At 56.2% G+C, this 23,611-nt stretch overlaps 1 protein-coding gene across 1 annotated transcript in view; it reads left to right on the forward strand.

The window, feature by feature from the left end:
- The first annotated feature begins 5,084 nt into the window (after positions 1-5,084).
- The window catches only part of FRMPD3 (FERM and PDZ domain containing 3), a 65,800-nt gene continuing 47,273 nt past the window's right edge, over positions 5,085-23,611 (forward strand). The window contains exon 1 of the mRNA XM_055818306.1: positions 5,085-5,367. The gene's annotated coding sequence lies outside the window, so the exon portion shown is untranslated. The remainder of the gene's footprint in view (positions 5,368-23,611) is intronic.

A 23,611-nucleotide genomic window follows, 5' to 3' on the forward strand; every position in this document is an offset into this window, starting at 1 on the left:
TCTGAGATCCCAAAGATGGTATCTGACAGGTTTCTTGAAAATCAGCAGCTGAATGGAAGACAGAAACCCTTTTCCTGCCCTCCATGGTGGGGAAAAAACCTGCTGTGTAGGATTAATGATTCCTTAATAACACCAGATGGGAGACATTGAGTGTCCCCTTCCAAATAAGCTTCACTTCAGGCTGACATCTCCAATGGAGGCTGATTTCAGGTCTGAGAGACAAATCCACGGGGGAATGACCTTCCCTGGTACCTGTCAAACCTCTGTCTTTCTACTCTGTTCATTTGGCCCAGACACGAGCAACTGTATCATCCCTAGTACAGAGCATCTGTGTCCTGGAAGGAGTGTGAGATGTGAACCCGGGGCTGTCCCAGTCCATCTGGACCAGAAAGGCTCCCTAGCACACCCATAGCAATAGCACTGAGCTGACAGCTACTGTAAAGACCCAGCCAAAAACCTCCACCTTGCTGTGATAGCCAAAAGTGAGTGTCCATTGCCTTGCACCCAAAGCTGTGCCATGGTCACATGCAAAGGCAGCCTTGTGGCGCCGCTGTGGCAGTGCCTGGGCTGCTGTAGATGCTTCCTCACAAGGAAAGAAGTGAACCAGGTACAGCTCCTGGGGCAGGAGTCAGCCCCCAGCTGGACTGCAGTCCTGCCAAACAGGAAAACAACTCTTTACAGCCAAAATCACCCATCTTCTACTGAAAACATTGGGCTTTGCCTCCAGTAAGGTCCTGTGAGCACGCAAACTTGCATTCATTTAGCTAAATTACTGTGTGAAGAACACTCTTTTTTTCCAGTTTGAAGGGTTGTTTTACTGTAATTGGAATGCATTTCTAATTGCATGTTTAATTGAGGCCTTTGGGGACTGAAGAGGAAGAGGCTGGGCTGAGGACCGTGTTATGGAAGATGAGCTTTGGGCAGAGGGAAAAACAAATCTGGGAGAGGAAGGAAAGCGATGACGTGGAGGCTGCTGGTCCCTGTGCCATGGGCCGTGTTGTGCTTTCCCGCCCCCAGCCCCCCCCCCCAGGCCTGGACTGGGCACCTCACTCCTGTAAGAAGGGCAGATGCTGCTACCAAATATCCTCGTGACTCTTCAGTAGTCACCATGTCACCCCAGGGACTCCCAGTTCCCAGCCTGTGCAGAGTGCCTGTGTCTGCCTTGTGGGTCCCTCCAGCCAGACTCTGTGCATGCCCCAGATTCCCTGGCGGTGAAAGCTATGGAGTGAGAGGCTGGAAAGCTTCATGCCCTCACTGCCTGTCAGTGACCCTGGGAAGAGGGAAGGAGAAGGAAGAAACCTTATCATACCTGTAGCTTTGAAATTGCCAGTTCTAGACTGCCTGGAACTTGTTGCTTTCCTCAGCATCCCATGCAAAGGAGCATGTCCATAGTCCCCTGAAATAATTGCAGGTGCTAGTGTGTCCTGCCCAAGGGTGCCAAACCCTTTGAAACAGGCAAGGGTCTCCCCCTGCTCCTAGCTCTGTTCCCTTGTGCTGCTGCTCTCCTCTCAGTTGGTGAGCCTGTTGCTTATATAAACTGCTCGCTCTCAAGTGCTGATAGAGCTGTTTGCTTCCCACCCCACTGGGCTCTGCAAGCTCATTTTATTTTTTCTTGGCTTAATGGGATGTTTACTTCACAACAGCCTTCCCTCAACACCCAGCAGGAGGGACTCCGAACCATCACTCCAGCAACACTGACTTTCCCAGAGCAGACACAAGCTCCCTCCCTGCTGCAGCTCCTGGTGCTGCTGGGGTTGAATGCTGATCCCCAGATCCCACTGAGGGGGCTTGTTCCCAGCTGAGCTCATTTCTGCCTGGGGAAGAAGCTCCTTGTTTGGTTTAGAGTCTGAGGACTCTTCAGCCTTGAGCAGGTAGGGCTGAGGCTGGGACGTGCACCAGAGTCCTGCCATGTCATGATAGTGCAGCTATAACCAGGCGACAAGGATCTGGCTTGACAACTGTCAGGCTTGTTTCACAACAACTGTCAAACAGCCGTCAGGTAGTCGTGATTTCTCCTACTCGCTCTGGCTTGGAATGAGGGACAGAGTAGGAGGGGTCTGCTCTGCTTTTCTTGTAGAAGACAGAAAACCCAGGTATGCACAGATCCATTTTTCATCTGTCCCCCTGATACGAGTGTGACGCTGTGCTCCCCACCTTCCATCCTCATCTGATCCCCACTGTGTGCTGCTCCTGGAGCAGCAAGGGTTGTAACAAGACAGGTGTTCTTACAACAGCAATTGGTACCACCAGCATCACCAGTTTGATCAGTGGCCGTTCACATTGTCTCTGTAATACCTCTGCCACATCCCGGTGTCATCCTCCTTTACCCAAGCCTCCACCACTGGGATAGCTGTGCCTGCCGGTATGCAGTTTCTCTGGAGAACAAGAGCTCCCCTGAAATTTGCTTCTTGCTTTCCACGAGCTCTGTGGTGCATGCTTGTCATCTTGGTCTCACCTCCATTCTGCTGTTCTTTTTGACCATCAAAAGCCCCAGCAGAGTCTCAACTGAGGTTCTTCCGGTATTGCACTTGGCGGTGAAACCCCCATCTTGTCACCACGGACAGTGAGAGTTCCTGTGGGGAGGGCAATAAAGCAGCTAATTAACGAGAAGCTAACCCAGCACCAAGCAGAAGTGTGGAAGAGTAGTAAGCGTTGCAGTGCAAACCCAGCAGTCTTTGTCTCATCCTGCAGCAAGGAGCTGGGGACATGTGGCACAGGTTGCTGTACCGGCACTGCTGGCAAGCCCACAGCATCCATGGAAAGCACAGGCTAAGAAATGGATAATGTGTGTGGTGGTCACATCGTGAGATTAGGAGATGCCAGAGGAAGGTCTCTGAATTAAATGTACCTGGCAATGAGCCTTAAAACATTTGAAAAGGGCAGAGAATACCCCCAGAGCAACTACCCAGGCACCCAAAGAAGAGAAATCACCCTGTGTGTCACTCCCAGGCAGTGCACAGGACAGGGAGCAAGTTGCACATGTTACAGTTTCCCACTGCTTCCCAACTCCCACCTAACACCAACTGCAGAACAGCCTTCTGGAAAATAAGCTGTGGAAAAAACAAAGAAACTTGGCCAAAGAAGCAGCTGACAGAATAAAATTCTCACAGATGATACTGCTGCTCTGAGGCACTTCGCTACTGCTTTTAAGCAGGCTCTCTACCAGGTATCCAAACTGAAAGAAGTTGTTACAGGTGTGTATAAGCAGGTGGGTGCAAAACCCCAAATCCTAATACTCTGCAATGAACAGCTTAATTTTTGTGAGGGATGTCTTCAGGTACAGACAGGCAGAGAGGGGCACTTTTTTATGGAACAAAATCTAGGAAAACATTTGAGCTTTGCTATATCTTCTTCTCAATCACCATTCTGGAAATATTGTTTTAAAGTTCCTTTCATAGATGCATCTGTAAAGGGCCAAAAAATTGCGAACAGCTATAAAATAGCCATGTAAAGGAGACAATTAAATGTCAACAGACAGCCTTCAGAAGGTGCATGTTGTGTTCAAACACATAAAAAAGGAGAGGACATAAACTGGACGAGGTAAATGCAAACATCTAGGATGAGACAAGTTTTAGGTAGGACACGCTGAAAGCATAAAAGCGTGTAATGAAGACTGTCCCAATGTCTTTAGAAGGAAGGCAGTGTGCTGCTGGCTTGTTGGGTTTCTGTGGCTGCAAAAAGCTCTCAGAGCATCACATAAACCCCAAATTAATTCATTTACATCAGTATCTGCCATGGAGGATGTTGGAAAATTCAGATACTTTGCCCTTTCCTGTGCAGATAAATCTGAAGGACTCTCTCAAACTGAAATGTCAAATGAGGTTTTTGGAAAATACCAATGAAACAGAGAGCAAGGGACTGCCAGGATCCGGCAGGATTTCCCTAAGGGCTCTGGATGAAGAGCAGCATGGAGCTACTGAGCTACCAAGGGGCCGGGTACCCTGCCGCTGGGATGAGCACTGATACCATACAAATGGGAAGCAGCAAGTATGACTGGAATTTTTTAAAAAGCTTAGAGCCAGGAAACTATAGACAAGTCTAACTTCTGTACAGAGCAAATGAGTTGCTTGAAGCAGTGATAAAGAATGGAGCAGGGAGATTTGGGAAATTATATAATGCAAGTCAGTCAAATTTTCAAAGGTGGAATTTGTGGCTTGCAGATCTAGCAATGTTCTTTCTAGAAGACGTTACCCAGCTAATAGTGTCCTTGAATTCCCTGAATTAATGGTAACCTCCCTCCCAGCCCTCGTTTCCCAAGATTTTCGTAAGAAATGCACACAAACCTCCTTTTATGCATGGATAACATAGTTTCCTTAAGAGCTTTTGTTGATTCCCCCCCTCTTCCCCCAGATTGGGAGGGAGGTTACCATGGAGTTACCTATGGATGTGCGAGCCGACAACACGATGCATTTGGAAAAGAGGACGGAGAGTAAGGTGTGAATGTTTGCACATCATACATCATGTCTAAAGGTAATTGAAAAAAGCACGCAATGGAGTACTGCGGACGGGTCTCAGGACGCTGAGTAAGCGGGTGACAAAACGGCAAGTGGCCTTCGAGGGTAAGTGGCAGAGGGGCTTGCGGCGACGCCCCCGGAACGGGCTGGTGCGGGGGACAGCAGCCGCGGGGTGCGGGCGCGCGGACGGGCTGGCCCCGCACCGGGCAGCGCCGGGCAGGGGGTGCGGGCGGCTCGGCCGGCCAAGGGGACCCGGCGGCGGCCTGCGGTGCCTGTCCCGGCCGTCCCCAGCGGCGCGGCGCTGGAGCGGGGACCCCCAGCAGCGGGGACCCCCAGCAGCGGGGACCCCCAGCAGCGGGGACCGGCGAGGCGCCTCGGCCGGGGCCGGGGCCGGCGGCGGGCAGCAGCGCACTGCGCGGAGGACGGGAGCAGGGGGCGAAGGGCTTCCCCGGTGCCCGCTGACGGCGGCGCGGCGCGCCGCTACCCACCGAAGGCGGGCGCCCGGGGGGCCAAAGGGAGGCGAGGCCCGCCGGGTCCCCGGGCGGGGCGGGCAGACCCCTCCGGGAGCCACGGGGCCCGCCCGCCCCCGCCCGCCCCGCGCCCCGCCCCGCGCCGCCGCCGCCCGCCCTCGCCCCGCAGAGCCGCGCTCAGCGCCCGCCGCCGCCGGCCGGCCGGGGGGGCACGGGGAGCGCCGGGCCGGGCCGGCATGGCGGGGGCGGGCGCTGCGGGGCGGAGGCAGCAGCGGCGGCGGGCCCCGGCTGAGCGCTGAGGGCGGCGGCGGCAGGCCATGGGGGCGGCGGCGGCGGGGGGCTGCGGGTGCCCTGCCCTGCCCGCCCGCCTCGCCGCGCCGCCCGCCGCGCCGCCCGCCTGAGCCTCGGGGGGGACCGGAGGGAGCGGCGGCGGCGGAGCCCAGGTGAGCCCTTGTCCCGGGGGCGGGGGGTGCCCGCGGCGGCGCGGAGACCCGGCGCTCCGGCTCCGGCGGGGGTGCCGCCAGCTGGCGGGAGTTAGCCGGCCTCCCCCGGGGGAGCGCCGGCGGGGCAGGGGGTTGCGGGAGGTGGGAGGCCAGCCGCCTGCTCCGCGGCACCTGCCAGCACCCGCTGCCGGCTGGCTCCCGGTGTCCCACAGCGCGGCGGGAGGGGCGCCCCGGAGCCGCCGGCAGCGCGGAGGTGCCGGAGCAGGGCTCTGCCTCGTCCTCCTGCGGGAGCCCGGGCCGCGGGGCCAGCTGGAGGCGTGTGCGTGGCCTCTGCAGGCGCCAGGGCGGTGATGGGGTGTCCCCTGCCCGGCCATCCCGCTCCCCCTGTCGCAGCCCCGGCGCCCCCCGGACGTGCATCCGCAGGGGGTGCGTGCCGTGCTGCCGGGGAGCAGGAGGCTGGTCGGAGGGGCTGGCGTGGTCTGAGTCGGATCGGTGCTGCTGAGCACCGCTCTCTGAGCTGGCTTTCCCCATGCTGGGGGCCCTGGGCAGGGCAGGGCTGCGCAGAGAAAGTGGGGTGCAGGGCAGTGAGCTCCGCCGCTGCCCCCCAGGTCACCTTGGCATCCTCCTGGGTGGCAACGTTCACAGTGTTAGTCCACTGTTGTGGCAGTTGCTGTCACATATTGTGGCAGATTGAGCTGAAAGAACAGAGATGAATGCACTTGGCACCTGTCTTCAGGCTTGTTTGGGGTTTTCTTTCCTCCTCTCCCTGCTCTAGAGCAGTTTGGATGGGATGAGTTTTCCTCCTTGTCGGCAGCAGGACTGGTAGAGACATGACTTGCTTTTGGGGAAAAGCAATTTGAAAGCATTTGCATCTTTCTCTTCTCTCGTGACAACCAGTGAGCTGTGTGCCACCTTCTGCATTCCCATGCCTTAATTTCCCCATGACTACAAGGGAAGAGTGAAGGAGAGAAAAGCTGGTTTGCACCGGGGTGGGCTAGGATGTATGTTGTCGTGCAGGAGAACCTCACCTCGAGGCATGAGACTTAGGGCAAGGGCAGCTCCGGATCAGGCCCAAGGGAGGCTGAGCCTGTGGCCTGTCTCTGGGTGGAGGCAGGTGCTAAGGGCAGGCAGGGAAGGGCTGGTGCTGCCACCGTTCTGGGCAGAGACCCCAGCAGGGTGCTTTCCTTTGTTCAGCAGCCCTCTGTACTCACCCATGCTCCTGTGTGAGCTGCTGGCATCCATGTCGTCCTGCAGTGAGGAGTTCCTGCCGCACCTGAGCAGCAAAAAAAAAACCCCTTTTTTGAAAGGGCTGCTCCAACGTCCCCAGTTGGTCATTGCCGGCCCAGACCATGCCCTGTCCCTCTGCCTTTCAGCACTGGCGTGTGGCTAAGCCTGCAGCCTCCAGCTCTCCGGCTGCTTGCTGAGGACCTGCTGCCGTGCTCACCCCCCCCGCGGTGATGATGAACTTTCCCTTGCATGCCGTCTGCCTCCTTCCAGCACGGTATGGCCATGCAGCCGCTGGAGCGGCTGCCCGTGTCTGTAAACAGCTGCTGGCTGGAGCTGCGATGTGATGGTGCAGGGCTGCAGTGGGGCGGGGAGCGGGCTCGGGGGCTGCGTGAGGGCATCGGCGAGAGCAGCAGGCTCTCCTTGGGCTGTGTGATGCTGCTGCAGGAACCCAGAGGGAAAGCAGCCCCCGCCAGGGCACCCTGGCATGGGTAAGTCTCCAGTAGCATGACTGCTGTCCTGGTTTGGCAGTTCAGTGTGCCGGCTGCCTGCTTGATTGGCATAGCAACAGCCACTGTTGTGCTGCAGCACTGCCTGGAAGCCCCAACTTCAGCACTGTGGTGGGCAGTTACTGCAGGACCCACCTGTGAAGGGGGTACAGGGTGCTGCTGGCTGGGTGCTCCAGCATGGGTAGCACTAAGCCACTGGTGCCCCACGGTCAGAGCATGTCTTCTGCCTCTTCCCAGGGCCTCAGCACCACTGGCACCAAGGGCTGCCCCTGCAGCAGCCCCGGCTGTTGCAGCTTGTCCCAGTGTGCAGTCCTTGATCCCTTTCTGGGGACCAATGCTGCTGATTGCCAGCAGCTGACTCAGCTTCCTGGGAGGCTTTCCCAGCACAGGGGAACTGGGATCACTTGTTAAGGAAGGGCCTGTGGAGCAGATGCAGAACCACATCCTCTTTCTACAATGGCAGGTGGGGGGAGCACACTGGGGATGCAGCTGAAATGGGCTCAAGCTTAGTTCCACTCTCTGTAAGCCAAGGAGCCGGGTGCTGGAGATATGGCTGGGAAGGGAAGAGGTGCTGCCCAATGACTTAGCGTGGAAAGGGACCCATTGGCCTCAAGCTTCCTGAGGCAGGAATGTGGCCTGATGCTTGCAGTCAACAATGGTGTGCTTGTAGCAAGCTCTGGAGCTCATTTCTGTCTTGAAGTAAGCCAGTTTGAGTTCTGAACTGAAGCCTAAAAGCATAAAGCACAGGAGAAGTCCCTGAGTAGGAAGCAGCCGGGCGATAAAGCGCTTGTTTGCACCAGCCGCCTTCGTGCTTTGCTTCACCACCTGAGCTGGTGGGAGCTGACCATGCTGAGGGTGAGCGGGACGCAGGGCTCTGGGAGTTGGCCATGGCTCTGCAGAGCTGGGATTTTGCCTCCAGTTGCAGTCCTGAGATACCAGGGAGATGCTTTTATGGTTTCTTGGTGGCTGCTCCCTGGCACTGAAGGAGCAAGTCCTCAGCTCTGCCTTAGCACCAGTCCTTCCCCCCTCCCACTGAAATCAAGCTGCTCTCATGATTTGTACCTGTGAGTTTGGTGTCATTTGCCAGGGCAGCTCCAGCCCACATGTACCATGTTTCTGTAGTGAAAAAAGTGTTTATATAATGATCAAGTTGGCTGCTGCCTTGAGGAGCCACCAGCCTGGCTGGAACAACGCTCGGATTGTCTGGGGGTCTGCTACTGAATGCGCCCACCGCCGTCATGGGGGCCCGTGGCAGCAGGGCTGCCCCCGTCTCGTGCCATGGGGCAGAAAGCAGCCCAAATCTCCCGGGGCTGAGATGGTTTTTGATGCCACCTTCCCCTCCCAGGGCTCAGCCGTGGCATCACTGGGTGATGTCTCGGAGCCTGCAACAGGAGGAGGGAGGTGAGCCTCCCCCACGGGTGGAGAGGGATGGCTCCGTTGCAGTCTTACCCTGCGAGGCTGGGTGAGCTCTGCTCATCCCCTGCCCTGCCTGTTCTGGTGGGACTTGTCCTTTCCTGAAAATGGAGAGCTGCGTGTGGGCTGGGGGAGACACTACGTGCACCACAGCAGAGACTTCTCCTGCAGCCAGGACAGAGACATGGTGGCCAGGAGCTGCCTGTGAAGGCTTGGCAGCCAGCAAGCCCCTTCGGCCCACTCAACGTGATGATCAAAACACCAAGGCTGGGCGTGGGATGGTAGAGGAGCCTCAAATCTGGCACAGCCACAGCTGGACTCGGGGAACGCGATGTCCAGTTTTAATTTATGCATGGCACAGCAGGTGCTTGCACACATTCACAGATGGGCCTTTTCTTCCCCAAGCATGCACGGATCCTCAGCTGTGTAAAAATCAGTGTCTCTGCCTAGCCATACCTTGTGGTCCCTGCTGGGCTGGAAGAGATCCAGGGCTCTGGTCTCAGGTCATAGAGGGGTTTGGGGGTGGAGTTGCATTCTCAGTAGATGAGTCCCTGTGCAGCCCTGTCCTGTTGTAACCTGGAGACAGACAGCCCAATCCATCCCCAGCCCAACCCATCCCTGCCTGCACAGCCTGAGCACACAGGACTGATGCCCAGTGACGTTGGGAACACTTCTGAGCTCCCTCGCCATTCTCTCTCTCTCTTTTAAATTAATCAGGAGCTGGCCTCAGCAGCCAGTCAATAGTGAGATTTATCTCTTAAATAGCATTATTGATTGCCTAGGAAGCCTGGTTTTGTATTGATAGATACATACACATGCAGACAAGCCTCGTGCCAGGTCCCAGTGGTGAAAGGCACAGTGTAGCGTGCGGGGATGTGCGTGTATGTCCACATGAGGGAGATGCAGCTCCCCGTAGGAGAGCAAAGTGAGGCACCCCAGGGTCTTTGGGTAAAAACCCTTTCACATCTGTCCAGCATTATTGTGCTGCCTTGGCCACTCTTGAGCTTCTTCCCCTTTCTTCCTAATGTGTGACGCTGCGATGCGAACCCATCTGCCAGCTTGCATTGCCTCTTCGTTCACAGGTAGGATGCTTTACCCTTCTGTAGGAGAAGACATGCAGATGCCTGCCCATAAATTGTGTGGTGGTCTCAAAGGTCGCTGACCCTGCAGGGATTCCTCATGTGGGAGACTTGGGATAGACGTGCAGAACGACGTCAGCTGTAGCATTGCCTGGAGGGGCTGGTTGGAGAGGAGGATGGGTGAGACAGGCTGGACCCATCCTGCCAGAGAGGGTTTCATTTTTTGCCGCTCCCCGGGCTGGTGGTGCGGGCTGTGAGCCGACGCATGCGGGCAGCGCGGTGGGACCTGGCTCGGCTCCGAGCAGGTGGAGCCGTGGGAGTGTGCAGGGGAGACGGCTCGCTGCCGTGTCTGCTCGGGGAAAGGCAAAGTGTGCCGCTGCTCTCGAGCCGTCTCCCTCCAGGTAACGGGGAGCGGGTGGAGGAGGGCTCCCGTGGGCTGTGGGGGCTTCGCCAGCATCATCTCCTCGGGGCTCAGAGTGGTTCTTGCCCCTCGGAGGTGGCAGGGTGCTTGCAGCAGCCGGAGTGGTGGCACTCTGCTCAAGGTCCCTGTTGCCTAGCTGCCTGCACTGCGCGCACCTTCGTAGCGCAGGCAGCACGGTGTGGTGGCAGCCCCTAATGCGGGGAGGAGCGGGTTTTGGCAGCACTGTAGGAGAGGGGCCGGGGACTGGAGCTGAGTGTAAATCAAACTGGCGTCCTTTCAGTTTTGGGCAGTGCCGCTAGACTCTTTCTGAAGCAGCACTGTGTGCTGGGAGCCTGGCTGCTCTGTCCTCCAGGGTCGTGGAGCACAGCCAAGGTGCAGTGATGCTCGTGAGAGGAATTGTAAAACCTCTTGCCAGGTTTGCTGTAGCAAAGTTCAGACTGTGGCCATTTTGCATTGGTGCTGCAGAGCCCTACTCCCCAGCCTTGCCCGGGGCTGGGAGCCCTGCAGCCGCCACAGCAGCAAGCGTCGCTCACCTTGCCATGTGTGCCAATTCACACTCACTCCATGCAGCACGATAGAGTGTGGCCCCGTGTCCCGTACCTTGCATCCAGCCTTGCTTGAGACCACGCTGCCTGATGCTTTGCTCTCTCCTGGGATTAGCTAAGGCTGAGGAAAGCGTCAGCTGCGTGGCACAGGCAGCTGAAACAGCACAGCTGATCCACAGGGTCAGATTGTCGAAGCACAGTGGATAGGGGCTTGGAAGACCTGAGCGTGTGTATCACTGTTTAGCTAATCAACAGGCATGGAAAGTTCTTGGATGCTGTCAAGCCTATGTGTATGTGCATATATGTGTGTGTGTGTATACATGTATGTAGCACTATACCATCTTGCTACTGTTTGGACCCCATAAATGTTTTTCTAGACAATGCCTGCTTGCAGCGAACGCCGGGTCGTCTGATTTTAGCAAGCCAATCTATGCAGGGATCTCGGGAAAGAACAGTTGGGGTTTTATGAAGCTGGCATAATTTACAGCTAAAATAGCACACCAGAAATATGTCCAATCCAATCTCCTTTGTAATCTTGTTTTCATTTAAGCCTCCAGGGTGGTGATGGGGGGAGTATGGAAAGCAAACTGCAAAGGGAGTTTATTACCCATGCCAGGGAGATTTACGTGATGCTCTGTACTGAATGACCTCAATTTGCAGAGGTTAAAGCTGACTGTGGTGCTCCCTGGCTTGAAGAGGGAGCACCTCACTGCCTGTGCTGGGGTCACTGGCTGCAAATCCTTTTGCAGATGGCTGCATGGTGTGCTCAGGACCATCCATGCCATGGAGCCATCCTAATGCCTGCTCCCGCAACCGGGCAGAAAGAGCAATGGCAATGCATCAGTGACCATCATGTTTGTGTCAGCCTGGCCTGCTCACCGGGAAAAGGAATGAAATTATCTCACTGCCGCTGCCTTTGCAGGCAGCGTTTCTCTTTAGTTTTCAAACCACATATTGTCCCAGATCTCCTGCCAATAGCAGGGAGTGAACTGATAATGTAGCTGCTATTAATAAAGCAGCGTTGTTACATATTCATATCAATCAGACTTCTAATTCCACAATATTTTCGGGAGAAGGAAAAAAAAAAAGGCAGAGCTTCACTGGGGCAATGGAGGAAGGTGCCAGTGGGATCATGTTGGAGATACATTTCACCAGTGTTGGCAGAACCTGCTCCCCTCACGTTTCTGCAGCTGGGGATTCCCGTGCTGAGCTGGCCCTGGGGTCCTTGCCCACCTCGCCCTTGACCTTCCTTCTCCCTGGCAGTGCCGAGCTAAAACGTAGGATCCCAGAAGTGGTTGTGGGATCCCTGGAGCACTGTCACCACGGGGAAACGGGAGTGGTGTGAGACGGGGAGCGCTGAATTCAGCGGGCGGGTTGGCAGGAACGGCTCTGTGCTCTTCTCCATTTTATATAGAAATTTTCGCATATTATGTAAATTAAAAAGCAAAGTATGGAAAAATCTGGGTATAAATCTGGGATGTATGTGTGTTTATACAGCCATTAGAGAGGGAAGTATACCACAGAATCCTGGCCAATGGATAAATATACTTACACTGCCATTCCTGCAATAAAATATCTTTTTTATCATTGCTACAGTATAAAAAAAAAAAGTACTGTCTCCAAAACTGTAGCAGCGTTTTATGGTAAGGCATAAATTGGAAGAGATACCTAATTATTCATAGAGTATTACGGAGCTGTTGGTAAACGACTTCACCATTAAGGTGGCACTGAGACTTGCCCATATAGCAAAACCCTCTCTCTCACTTCTTAGTGGTTGAATTCAGTGTCCAGATTTGGCCAAGTATATCTTGCGGGGCCAAGCATGTTTTCCATGAACACTGATCTGGGAGCTCGCCCTCACCCTCTGGCTGGGAGTGTTCTGAAACGCAGCAGTGAGGTCTTGGAGTCCTCCAACAAGCCCCATGGTCCCCGAGCCTTTCCTGGCTCTCTCTTCCCTGGTGCATGTCAGAGGTGTTCCCATCTCACCTCCGCTTCCTGCGGCTCCCAGCAGATGCCAGGAAAGGGAGCACGGTTGTTCTGCTGGGTTTCTGGTGCTGGGGGGCCGGGAAGCAGGCTGGCGTCGAGCCCTCTCAACAGCGGCTTTCGGTCGCTGCAGCAAACAGTTTCCAAGCAACTCGGAGGCTGCTGGTCTAAAAGGACTCTTGACAGAGGCATGTAATATTAACTGGAGTTATTAAAAGGAGCGATGCTAAAAAGGATGTGGGAAGGGCAGCCATGTGAGGACCATGGACTGGTCAGTACTGAGAATTACCACGCAGTGTTGCGTTGGGGTGGAGCAAGCAGCGGGAAGGCACTGTTCTGCAGGCATTTGAAGCAATCTGTCCACCCATGGGGAGCAGTTTGGAGGTTGCTCTCTCCATTGCTTTACAAGCACGAGCTGGAAATGTCCCTTCTGCTGCTGCCCGTGGCCCCAGGTGGCTATTGTGGTGCTGGTGGGAGGTGGGCCAGGAGGTCAGCAGGAGCATGCTGCCATCAGCGTGTACAACCAGCCTGCCTTGGCTGTCGCATCCCTCCTCCCCGCTACTGGCATTGGACCCAGTTCTCTCTGGGGAAAACCTGAGATGGTGTCTGGATGGTATCTACCAGGGCTGGCTGCTCTCCAGCCCCATGCAAGCCTCTCCCATCCCAGGGGCAAACAGAGACCCGGCACTGCGCTCTGGCCAGGGACCAGGTGTGATCTAGCAGCTCTTTGTCATATAAGCGATGGGTGTCTTTTAAGTGGGCTGGCAGTAAGAATCCCCAAACATCTCCAGAGGACCCTGATGCTGCCTGGGAAAGTTCAGGTACAACCCAGGGGAATCTTACTGCCTGAATGCCTGAGCTGTTTTTCCTGAGGGCAGCGAAAATACAGGCTGTAGCTTGTTGGCCTGGGGAGATGGGTGGTGTGTGGGCAGCTGAGGGATTTGGGTGTCTGCAGAAAGCCCCTGTAGCATTGCTGTGTGTTCATGGGAGGAAGCATAGGAGAAAGATCTCTGCCTTCATCCTCATCAGCAAAAGCATGGGGAGGAGCGCTGGGATACTTCCATGTGGCTGGCTGGCATCAGTGGGAGAGGCCAGCAGCATCAGCAGGGCTCCTTCCAGGTCTTCTGAGCTCCCAGGAACCTGAGCCCGAGGGAGGAGGGACCCCATAGCAGGGCTCATCAGGATGTGAGCTCTGATCCCCAAAACTAAACCCTTTGAGCGTGGCTGGGAGGTGACAGGCAGTCAGGAACAAGTCCGCCTTGTCTGCGCCAGAGGCTGGAGCTCTGATCCCACCAGACAGACCCGCACACTCCTCCATAAGCCATCTCTGGTGTGAAGCCCTGCAGTGCCAGCATGCTGGAGCAGTGTCCTGCTCTCACAGCACCAGCAGTACTACAGGCGGATCTGCCACCCTTGCTGCCTTCGGTTGCCCATAGCTGGTGTGTTGAGGCTCTATGTTAAGATAAAGGCTCGGCAGCAACTCCTCAAACCCATCCGGTGGTTTGGATGCAGGGATGCCACAGCAACAGGTCTGGGATGCTGGGGGAAAGGAAGGTGGTGGAACAGCCTGCAGGATGCTGAAGCAGGCAGGAGTGGGGTGCTGGCTGGGAGGGATGAGAGACCAGGTGCTGCCACCTGGTCACTTGGTCCCCAGCATTGTGTAGCAGTCGAGGCCAGACTTGTTCCACCTGAAGTGGGTAGAAACAGGTTAGTCCTGCTGGGTAGACAGGCACCTCCAGCAAGCCCCTTGCTCCCCCAGCAGAGCTTGATTTTGGGAAAGAGTAAGACAGAGCTGAGAGAAGTCAGGAGCTGTAACAGTAGCAGGTGTCGCCGGGGATCTGCAAAACACCTGTGACGTTTGCTGTGGTTATATGTAGCAGGAGGCATTTGGCTTTTTTCACCTTGTCCACAAATTTAATTTTCTCTCTCTACCAAGGTGGTGTGAGCTCAGGATGGTGTGGAGATAAGGAGGGTTTTTTTTGCTGATCAAAACCAAATCCAATGCATATGTTATTGTGAGGAAATGCTGGCATTGCAGGAGTGCTAAGAGGCCAAACAGGGCTTTCTGTGATGGGAGGAGACCTGCCCAAGGGCAAGGTGTGGTTGAGAAGGTTCTGGGCAGTAAGGTGGGGGGCTTGCAGAGCAGCTGGGAGTGAGATCCATCTCTCCCTGGGCATGGGAAGAGACTCCTGTATTCTGGAAATATTGTTGGGGCACTCAAAAATCTGGAGACGGATTTGAAAAGGAAGCTGCTGTCGTGGTCCTGATCCTCAGGCAGGTGTTTCACCCTGGAGATGGAAAAGGCTCAGCTGACTTTGCAGCTCTTCCTGATGCCGGTTGGGTTGGGCTCTGTCCTGCTGGCCCCCGGGGCAGCCACCCCCACCATGGCAGCAGCAGCAGGAGCCACATATCTCCTGGGCAAGCAGTGCCACTGGTCTACAGGTGGTACTACCTACACATCCAGTAGCTGCACCAGGCTGTTTGCAAACAGGCTGTGCTGGAAAGGCACCCAAAATAGGGCTGTGACAAGGGGAGGGAAGGCAGGATCTTCCCACAGGACTGGGAATGTGAAGGGCTGCCTTGCAGTGCAGGGTCACATGTGCTGAGACTGCCAGGCCATCAGGAGCGGCTGAACAGGGTCTGGCCGTCTGCTGGGGTCCAGCATCTCCTCCAGTACTCCAGAGTGGGTGGGGACCCAGATTTTGCAAAGTCCATGAAGTCCACAAAGTGGACTGTGCAAAATCTGGGTCCCCACCCGCCCTGGAGCACTGAAGGAGATGCTTCATTATCTCTGGCCAGACAGTGTGGCAGTGGGAGGGGGTCACTGGTGCTGTCCACAGAGACATTCGCACTGGGGACTTCTTCCTGCCTCTGGCTGCAGGAGGGGCTGCTGGGCTGCTGGACCATGGCAGTGTCTGTGCTGCTACTGTAAATCTGCCTGGCGTCAGTGCGTGTGAGGACGATGCAGAGAGCATTTCCGCTGACTTATGGCTTCTCTGCTTCACGGGGATAGGAAATAGCATTGCATCGCCAGGATGGCTCTGCTGGCATTTACTGCGTCATGAGTTGTCCTTCCTCCCCGTGCAAAGTCAGTGGGACTTGGCAAGTGACTACTGCCAGGCAGGCGAGTGTATGCAGGGCAGGGAGCAGTGTGCCGGGAGCTCAGTCCCATGTGAGGTTCTGGTGGCTCTAGTGACATTGTGAGAAGCGGTTGTTCCCACTGAGGGATGCTTCGTGGTAATGGCATGGCAGCTGTCCCTGTTAGACCTACCTTGCACCTGGGGAAACATGATGGCCAGGCACGAAACAGTGCCACCGCTGCTGTACTGCCTTATGGCCGTGTGTGCCTCCCCCTCCATCCTTCCAAATCAGCACCTGATCCTTCCAAAGCTGCTTTGCTTGCAAGGCTGAAACGACTGTCAGGGTCCTCTGTCACCGAGGATGGCATCACGCCTGTGGCCCACTCTGCTTCTCAGCAGTGGCATAGCCATGCTCACCCTTGTGGCTCTGACACCGGCTACACAGCCCACTCGAGGGCTTGGGGTTGCAAAACTGACCCGCTGTGGCAGCAAATGAGGCTGGAAAAAACCCAGAGCAGAGGAGCACGGCCTGGCCAGGGCTGTGCAGCAGCGGGTGGCATGCTGAGCCCCGCTCCTCTTGAATCGGTAACGTCACGCCTGGAGAACACCATTGCCTGCGTGCCAGGGAGCGTGTGCTGAGGCAGCGCAGCCCCTGCCTGTTGAATCAAGACTCACAGGACACCCCCTTAGCCCTCCCCTAACCAGGCTCCTCCTTGCTATGGTGGCTGGTTCCATCCCAACCCATCCCAGATAGCCGTCCTCATGGTTTTTTTCTCCAGCCATGTGCTCTTTGCCTCTCTCAACACCTTCACTCCACACAAAGCTGACTCTAGCAAGTCCAACCCATCACACCACAGCAGCGAACACCAGCTGCCCAGGAGCACTGGTGGGGAATGGGAAGCAGCAGGGTGTCCCGCTCCTTGTACTGCTTGGGGCATCCTGGCAGCTGCACCTCAACCTCTTCCCTGTCTCCATATGCTGGGTCTCACTGGCCAGGTGCCTTCTCCTTCTGTGCCTCAGTTTTCTTGTTCTTCCAAGGGAGCGATAGTAACGGCTCTGAAGTGCTTTGGGAGGAAGGGGAAACGCTAAGGGGCATCTGTGCCCCTGGTATGACCACTGACCGTGGCTGCGGTGGTCTCTTAAAGCCCCTCTGCCCACAGAGGTCCCTCTCTGCCTCTTGGCACTTTGAAGAGATGTGATGCAGCTCTTGGCTAAACAAATTTTCGTTCTCTGCTGCTCTTTTCTTTCCTACTCAGCATTCAGGGAGCATCGTTTTGGTAACCAAGGTATTTGCATAATCTGTAGTTTGTGGTAATTGCTCCCTTTCAGCACAGGTGCTTGTCATCCCATCGGTTTTTGGGGAGCTTGTGAGGAGGTTGTCCCCAAGGAGGGGTGTCTGGCCAGCTGCCCTGCTGCTCAGGGGACATCTCATCTGGGGCAGGGAGGCTCAGGGGAGCCTTTTGCCCATGGGCTTCTGCACCATCAGTGACCTCCTGCTGCCAGTCCCCTCCTCACCCCCTGCCTCAGTTTCCCCTTAGCCCCAGAGCCTCTGAGCTGGGTGTGTGTGTGTGTGTGGATTTTCTCACACCACATGCCTCCACGCAGTGGGACACAGTGTCTGTCTCTGCAGGAGCTGCCTTCCCGTGGCTGCTCCCTCTCTCCCTGATGCCATGGCATGGAAAAGCAGCTGCTGGAAAATGCTTTTCAGTGCTTTAGCAGCTACAGGAGCAGCGGAGCAGGACAGGAGGTGTGGAGCTGTCACCCAGCGGGAGATGCTGCTCCATGGGGACACCCTGGCTTTCTGCCCCGTGCCATCATGGCGCAGCACTCAGGGGAGCTGGGGTCTTGGGGGGCAAGCGGTGGCCGGTGCCTGGCATGCCTGCGTGCCGCCCTCGCCCGCCTGGCAGCGTGACTCACTCCCTGAGTGGCGGCTCCCACGCGGCAGCGTTTCCAAGAGACTGAGGAGATGTCTCTGAACGGCAACAGTGGAACAGGGAACCCAGGGGTCCTGGTCCCAGGGCCAGGGCAGGGCATGCACGCTCGCCCTCCTGTCAAGGAGAGCCGGGAAGTGGCTGGCTGGGGGGCAAGACCCCTGTGCCTGGGGTGGCAAACCCAGCAGCCTGTGTTGGAGCAGAAAGCAGTAAAGCCTGGTCTTGCCCAGCATTAGCAAAGGTTGGAAAGGCCGTGAGGAGGTGACTGCTTGCTGGCTGGGATGTGGCGGTGAGCAAGGGAAATGCCCAGCTCCAAGGGCTCAGCCATCCACAGCCCCAGAGAAGAGAGCCTGGCAGCCAGCTCTCTGCAGGCTTGCAAGCTGGCTCTTAGGTTTGCTACCCATTAAGCGTGGGGAAACAGAGCCTGTTCTGGTCTTGAATTATTTCTGTGTCTTGCTGTTGCAAAGCCCATGTGTGCTGTCTGCAGGTCCTGGGATGCCTGTGGGTCTGGGACGAGCGGCCACACAGAAACCAGCCTGGCCTGCAGTGCAGAGGTTAAACCATCCCTGCGCTCTCTGACCGCAAGAGGAAAAACAGCACCTCCTCTTCCAGGCACGCAGGCAGTGTTGGTGCTGCCTGACCTGACTGCTAAGCAGGGGCTGAGGTTTCTCACAGCACCCATCTCAGTGCCTGCTGAGCTGTGCCACCCACCCCCCCGGGCAGGAGCAGGGTGCTGCGTCTGTCCCTGCTCCCCTGCACCAGCAGCGCTCCCAGTGTGGCTCTGCTGTGCAACCTCAGCTCCTCTTTATCTCCTGCTTTACCCTCCAGGCCTTGCTTCTGTGCTGCTATCAGACAGATAGCAGAGGCTGCTGCTGCCCCAGCACCTCTCCCTGGCTGTAATAACTCTCGGTTTATCTGTATAAAATCTCATGTCATTTATCCTCCTGAAGGCTGGCAGGTAATTCTGTAATTGCTGTCCCTCCTGCGGTGCTGGCCTCTCCTCCCTCCCTGCTAGTTTGATATCCTCTTCAGGTTTAATCCCCCAGGAGTTTACATTGTCTTTGCAGTCTCCAAGGAGCAGTGCTCCTAAATCCGGATGCCAGTGCTGGTCTCTCTGGGAAGCCTTTAATTCCCTTTCCCATTAGCAGGATGACTGGTTAACAGCCCCTCATGGCCCCTCTCCTGGTCCTTCTCCCTGCAGAAGTGCTCTGGTGGCAGGGGCTGGCTGCGTGGGACACAGGGGCTTGGCTGCGGTGCAATCCATGGCCTCCTCCTGGCAGCTCCCACCTGGCCTCAGCATCCGGCTTTGGCAGAGGTCCCCCCATCCCCAGGCAGCCAAACACGGGGCCAGGTGAGCCTGGGGTGCTGGGACACTGCGGCAGCGTTCCCCCCACACCCTGTAAACCCCCTGCTTTGATTCCTTCCAGGGAGAGGCAGGTGATACCTCCCACATGAGTTTTTTTTATTGTATTTGCACCCAACACCTTGCCTCAGAGATTCCATGGAGGTTTCTGCAAGCCCCCCTGGGAAGCAGATTGTTACCATCTCAGGAGCAGGGTGGGTGATGGGATGCGGGGTGGAGGGAGGCTGCAGTGGAAGCATCTCCCAGGCTGTGGGCTCTCGCTGGCAGAGCATCCTTTCTTCAGGTTAGACAGAGGATGCTTTGAAGTGGTTAGATGCTCAGTTGGTTTTTTGTGCTTTGCTGTTTTTTCTTTCCTCCCTTTAATGGGAATTGTATTCCGTGCGTGGAGCAGCTGCTAATTCTCCTCCTGGCTGCTGCCGTGTCACCTCCGTGCAGCTCTCGTGAGACTCCTCTTTTCACTGGTTGTACAGAGAACTCAAGCAGAAGAGCCCTGGGTCTGCTCCTGCTGTAACCCTGCTGATTAGAGAGACACTTCTGAGCAGGCATTAGATACCTGGTCCTACCTGGGGTGAGGACACAGAGAAGAGATCTTGCAAGCAGCATCCCCACCTTGCTAGCTGTTGTCATCAACCTGGGGGTCTGTACAATCGCAGCCAACACAGTACAGCATGTGCCTCACTAATGCTTAACAGCAATAAAATCCTGATTTATTTTTTTTTAAGTGCTTTCCTCAGTCAAGATCCTCTAATCCCAGAAGGAACCCAGGCCTGAGCTGGGGAAGGGAAAGGGAGTGTTCCCCAGAGTTGGGCCATCCCAGAGCTGTGGGTTCCTCCAGGGAGGGAGAAAGAACTTGTGGCTGTGTGAGGGAAGCTGGATGCTCTGGTGTCAGCTCCCATCCCTTGGCTCTGTAACAGGAGGATGCCGGGGTTTGCTTTGTCTCAGCTCTTCAGAGGAGATCTCTTTATGGCAATGCCTTCCCTTGCTACATGTTCACTCAGGATGAGATCCAAGTTAGATAGTCTCTGCTAACACTGACGCTAATAACTCGCCTGTGTTTACCTGCCCCCAGCAATATTCTTGCAAATGAGGCATCAGCAGGGATGCTGGCATGTGTGAGCCACTGTGTGTGGGTATAAAGGACCAATAAATAAAGCGAGGCTGGGTTGTGTGGTCAGGAGGAATCATGCTGGCATCCAGCTGGAGAGCCCGTGGCACGTGGGGAAGGTCTGTCTCCCAGGCCTGTTTGAGATGACAGCACCTCAACAAATGCTCCTTCACCTGGCACTTCTGTTCAACAGAAGGTCCTTGTGGAAATGGCTTGAACTTCACGTGTGCTAACCAGAGCTCCTGCAGGCTCCTCTGCTGACAAGATGGCAGTTTGTTACCCAAGCTTCAGCACAGGCTGCTTCCCCAGGGATTGCTCTGCTTGATGTGAAGAGCAAAGGCCAAGTATATCACCTGTGAGTCTCCCCCAGCCCCTGTGTGATTTGGCTGCAGAGCCCTGCTCCTGCTTGTCCTTGAAGGAGCTGGTCTAGATAGGTCTCTGATCTCCTAGTCCTGCACAGGGTGTAAGTGATGCCCCCAGCCACAGCTCCGAGGAGACTGGGGAGCATCTCTCAGTCAGTAATGCTGAGTCTGTGCCTCAGGCGTTATTTGGAAACTGCCCCTAGACCCTGAGCCTCTTACTGCCTGTAGCCTCTGGTATACCTTGACCACTACATCTGCAGCAGCAGCACTGGTGGGCCTGTAAGAAGGTGGCCAAGGACTTGGGAGCATCTCTGTCCTGCAAATTTGTGATGCCACCTGTCATTACCAAAAGCACTGCTGCGTAGTCCATCCCCAGTGTGCAACAGGCTGGCAGGGAGCCATGCCTCCAGGAGATCTGCTTCTCCTTCCTCTGTCGTGGGCGCTGGCTCTAGGATTTGCAGATGCTTTCGATCAGAGGGCTTTTTCTCTCCTTGTTAACTGCAACAAGGAATAATGGGTTTTGTGGTTGAGCACAAGCAGGGGAAGCCCATGAGCTCTCCTTGCTCCCCGGCACCTGTGCGGCTCCCTGCACCTCCTGTGGTCAGGCGTGACTGGAGGCTCCCTGCTCCTGTGGCTCAGAGGAGCTGGCTGGCTGAATGCCGAGAGTCCCAGAGCATCCCAGCATGTTCAGCAAGGTGAGGTTTGTGCTAGCCACCTTCCCCTGGAGCCAGGCAAACTGCCTGCTCCCCTCTAACCTCATTGCAACCCCCTCCCATGCTTGCAGAGAGCCTGTTAACAGGCCGGTGGGAGGCTGTTTTGTGTGGATTTAGCACCAAGGTGGTGGGCCTGGAGCCCAGCTCCTCTTTCCTGAGGTCTTGCATGCGCCTCGCTCCCAGGCCACCTCTGCCTGGCAGGTGGCTTTCTGAGTTGGAAGAGTATGGGGAGCTGTGACTGACCTTCTCCCAGGGTGCCCTTTGGGTTGGTGGCCTTCCTTCCACCCATCCTGGTGGCCTTCCATCCTTCATGCTTCACTGAGTAGGGCTATTATGAAAAACATTGCCCTCTGGTGAGAGCTTGGCTACTGCTGCAGTCATTCCTGAACCCTGGGGCTGGAGCTGAACTCCCAACCTGTCTCTTCCCATTCCTTGCCCCGGGAGCCCCCCAGCTTTCCCAGATGGATGTCCATCCTAGCCCCAGTACAGAGCTTGTAGCTCCTGTCTCCCCATGACAATAAGCTGCTGGCAGCCAGGAGGTATTAAGAACCAACCGGCTCATCAGCTGAGAGCGTTTGTTGTTGTTGTTTTTATTTTGATTACCTTTTTTATAGGCTAGCAGGAGGAATTTAATCTGGACAGTGAAGTAGGAAATGGGAGAAGCTGTGCCTGGAGCTCGCTGAGGAGGCAGCAGGGGCTGATGGCTCCTTGTCCACGCCTCTGGGAAGTGATTTTGGTGCTCTCGGCCAAACTAGGAGTGTCAGGGAGAGACGTTCCTGGCCTGGCCTTGTGGGACTGCAGCTGCCCTTTGTGCTGTTCACAGCCCAGCTGGTGCACAAACAGCCAGGGATGCTTAACCCTGGCCTTAGCTGCCCGGAGCTGGTCACTGCCTCAAAGCATCAATCTGGGCAGGCAGAGAAAGGGGCGGTGAGCTCCCAAGGCCAAGCTTCAGCTCTCCTGCTTCTTCTGACTCAGGACAGACGAAGTCATCTGATGTATTCCCGCCAGCAGCTACAAATTGTCATTCACCAAAAGTGCCAAGGTGACAGCTGTGGAGACCACGGGCAGTGGTTTTGCTTGCAGATGAGGAGCAGCTTAGATACTGGCTCTGCAAAGCCCTTCGGATGCTAACTCGGCTGGTGTGAACGGGCCTGGTGGTTTAGGGAGCCACTGTTGCTGTCCTGGGCTGTGCCACCTCCCCTGAGGCTTGGCCACTGCCCGGCAGCCGGTTCCACCAAAATGGGTTTGTTTCAGTTCCCCTTGGTGAAAGTAAAGCAGCGGTGCTGTAGGCAGATCTGTTTACTTCACGCTGTAGCTGCTTGAGGGTGCTGACAGGGGCAGGTAGCGTGTGGCGAGGGAGGGGATGGGGATGGGGAGCCGGGCTGCATCCCAGGGGACTTAGCCTGGGGAGGTATCTTGCCCCATCCTGAGCTGTCTGTGCCACCACCACTTTCTTCACTGGGGATGTGTTCCTGGAGGGCTGTTGCAGTGTGGGTGTGAGGTGGCCCAGGGCCATCACATGGGACGTCCGTCACTCTCCTTGCCGTACACATAAGCCTAGCCCCCTGCCCCCCATGCCAGCCCCAGCTCCAGGTGGCAGCCAGTTGCTTGTTTCAGCCTGATCCCCTCAGCCCATCATGGTCTACAAAGCCTGTGGGCAGCAGACTGTGGGCATACTGCTGCAGGAGAAGTGATGCAAGGGGCCAGGTGGCAAAAGTGGTGGCCAGCACCTCTTGGCTAGGGGGCTGCCCAGAGAGGTAATGGAGGGGAGGCAGCACTCCCCCATGTTGGCGGCTCTGGGTGCTGTGGCACAGCAGGGGTGCACAGCCCCGTGCCAGCGCAGGTTGCAGGGCGCTGTGCGGTAATGTGTTGCAGCTAATGCTGTGTAGCAGTTTGACAGGTCCTCCCGGGACAGCCGGAGCTGACGTGCCATCTTCAGAGCTGTCACTCTTTGGCTTCCGCACTACAGCATTTATCGTGAACAGGCATCATGGGTAACTCTTTCCCCCAGTGTTTAAGGAATGAGAAGGGCTGTGGTTTTATTTTCATGTCTTCAGGAAGATGTTCAGCCCCACATTAATTGGCACTGGGCTTTATCCTCCAGAGAGATGGAGCTGGCTGGGGGGAGGATGGAGAGGAGGTGAGGTTTAACATCCCGCTGGTCCAAGGAGATGCCAAGCACCTCCCTTAGAAGATTCAGGGCTCTGGCAGGAGCCAAGCATTGCCGTGCCCTGCTCCGGGGCTCACCCCTGCCCAGCCCCAGCAAGGGGTTCTGCATCCCCTGGAGCGAGCCATGGCTGCCACAGCATACAGTGCTCCCGATGCCCTGCCTGGGGAGCAGGTGGGGATGGTATTGGCTCCTTAGGGCTGGGGTAGCCACTCACCCCTGCCAGGCTCAGGGCGCTGCTTTAAGAAGGAAGGGGCTAGAGATGCTCACTTGAGGCTCACTCAGAGAAAACACTTGAGGCAACTCCTGCCCTCCCCCACAGTTAACCCTGGAACTGGATGTAGAGTTT

The sequence above is a fragment of the Falco peregrinus genome, chromosome 13 (assembly GCF_023634155.1).
Source record: "Falco peregrinus isolate bFalPer1 chromosome 13, bFalPer1.pri, whole genome shotgun sequence".
NCBI lineage: Eukaryota > Metazoa > Chordata > Aves > Falconiformes > Falconidae > Falco > Falco peregrinus.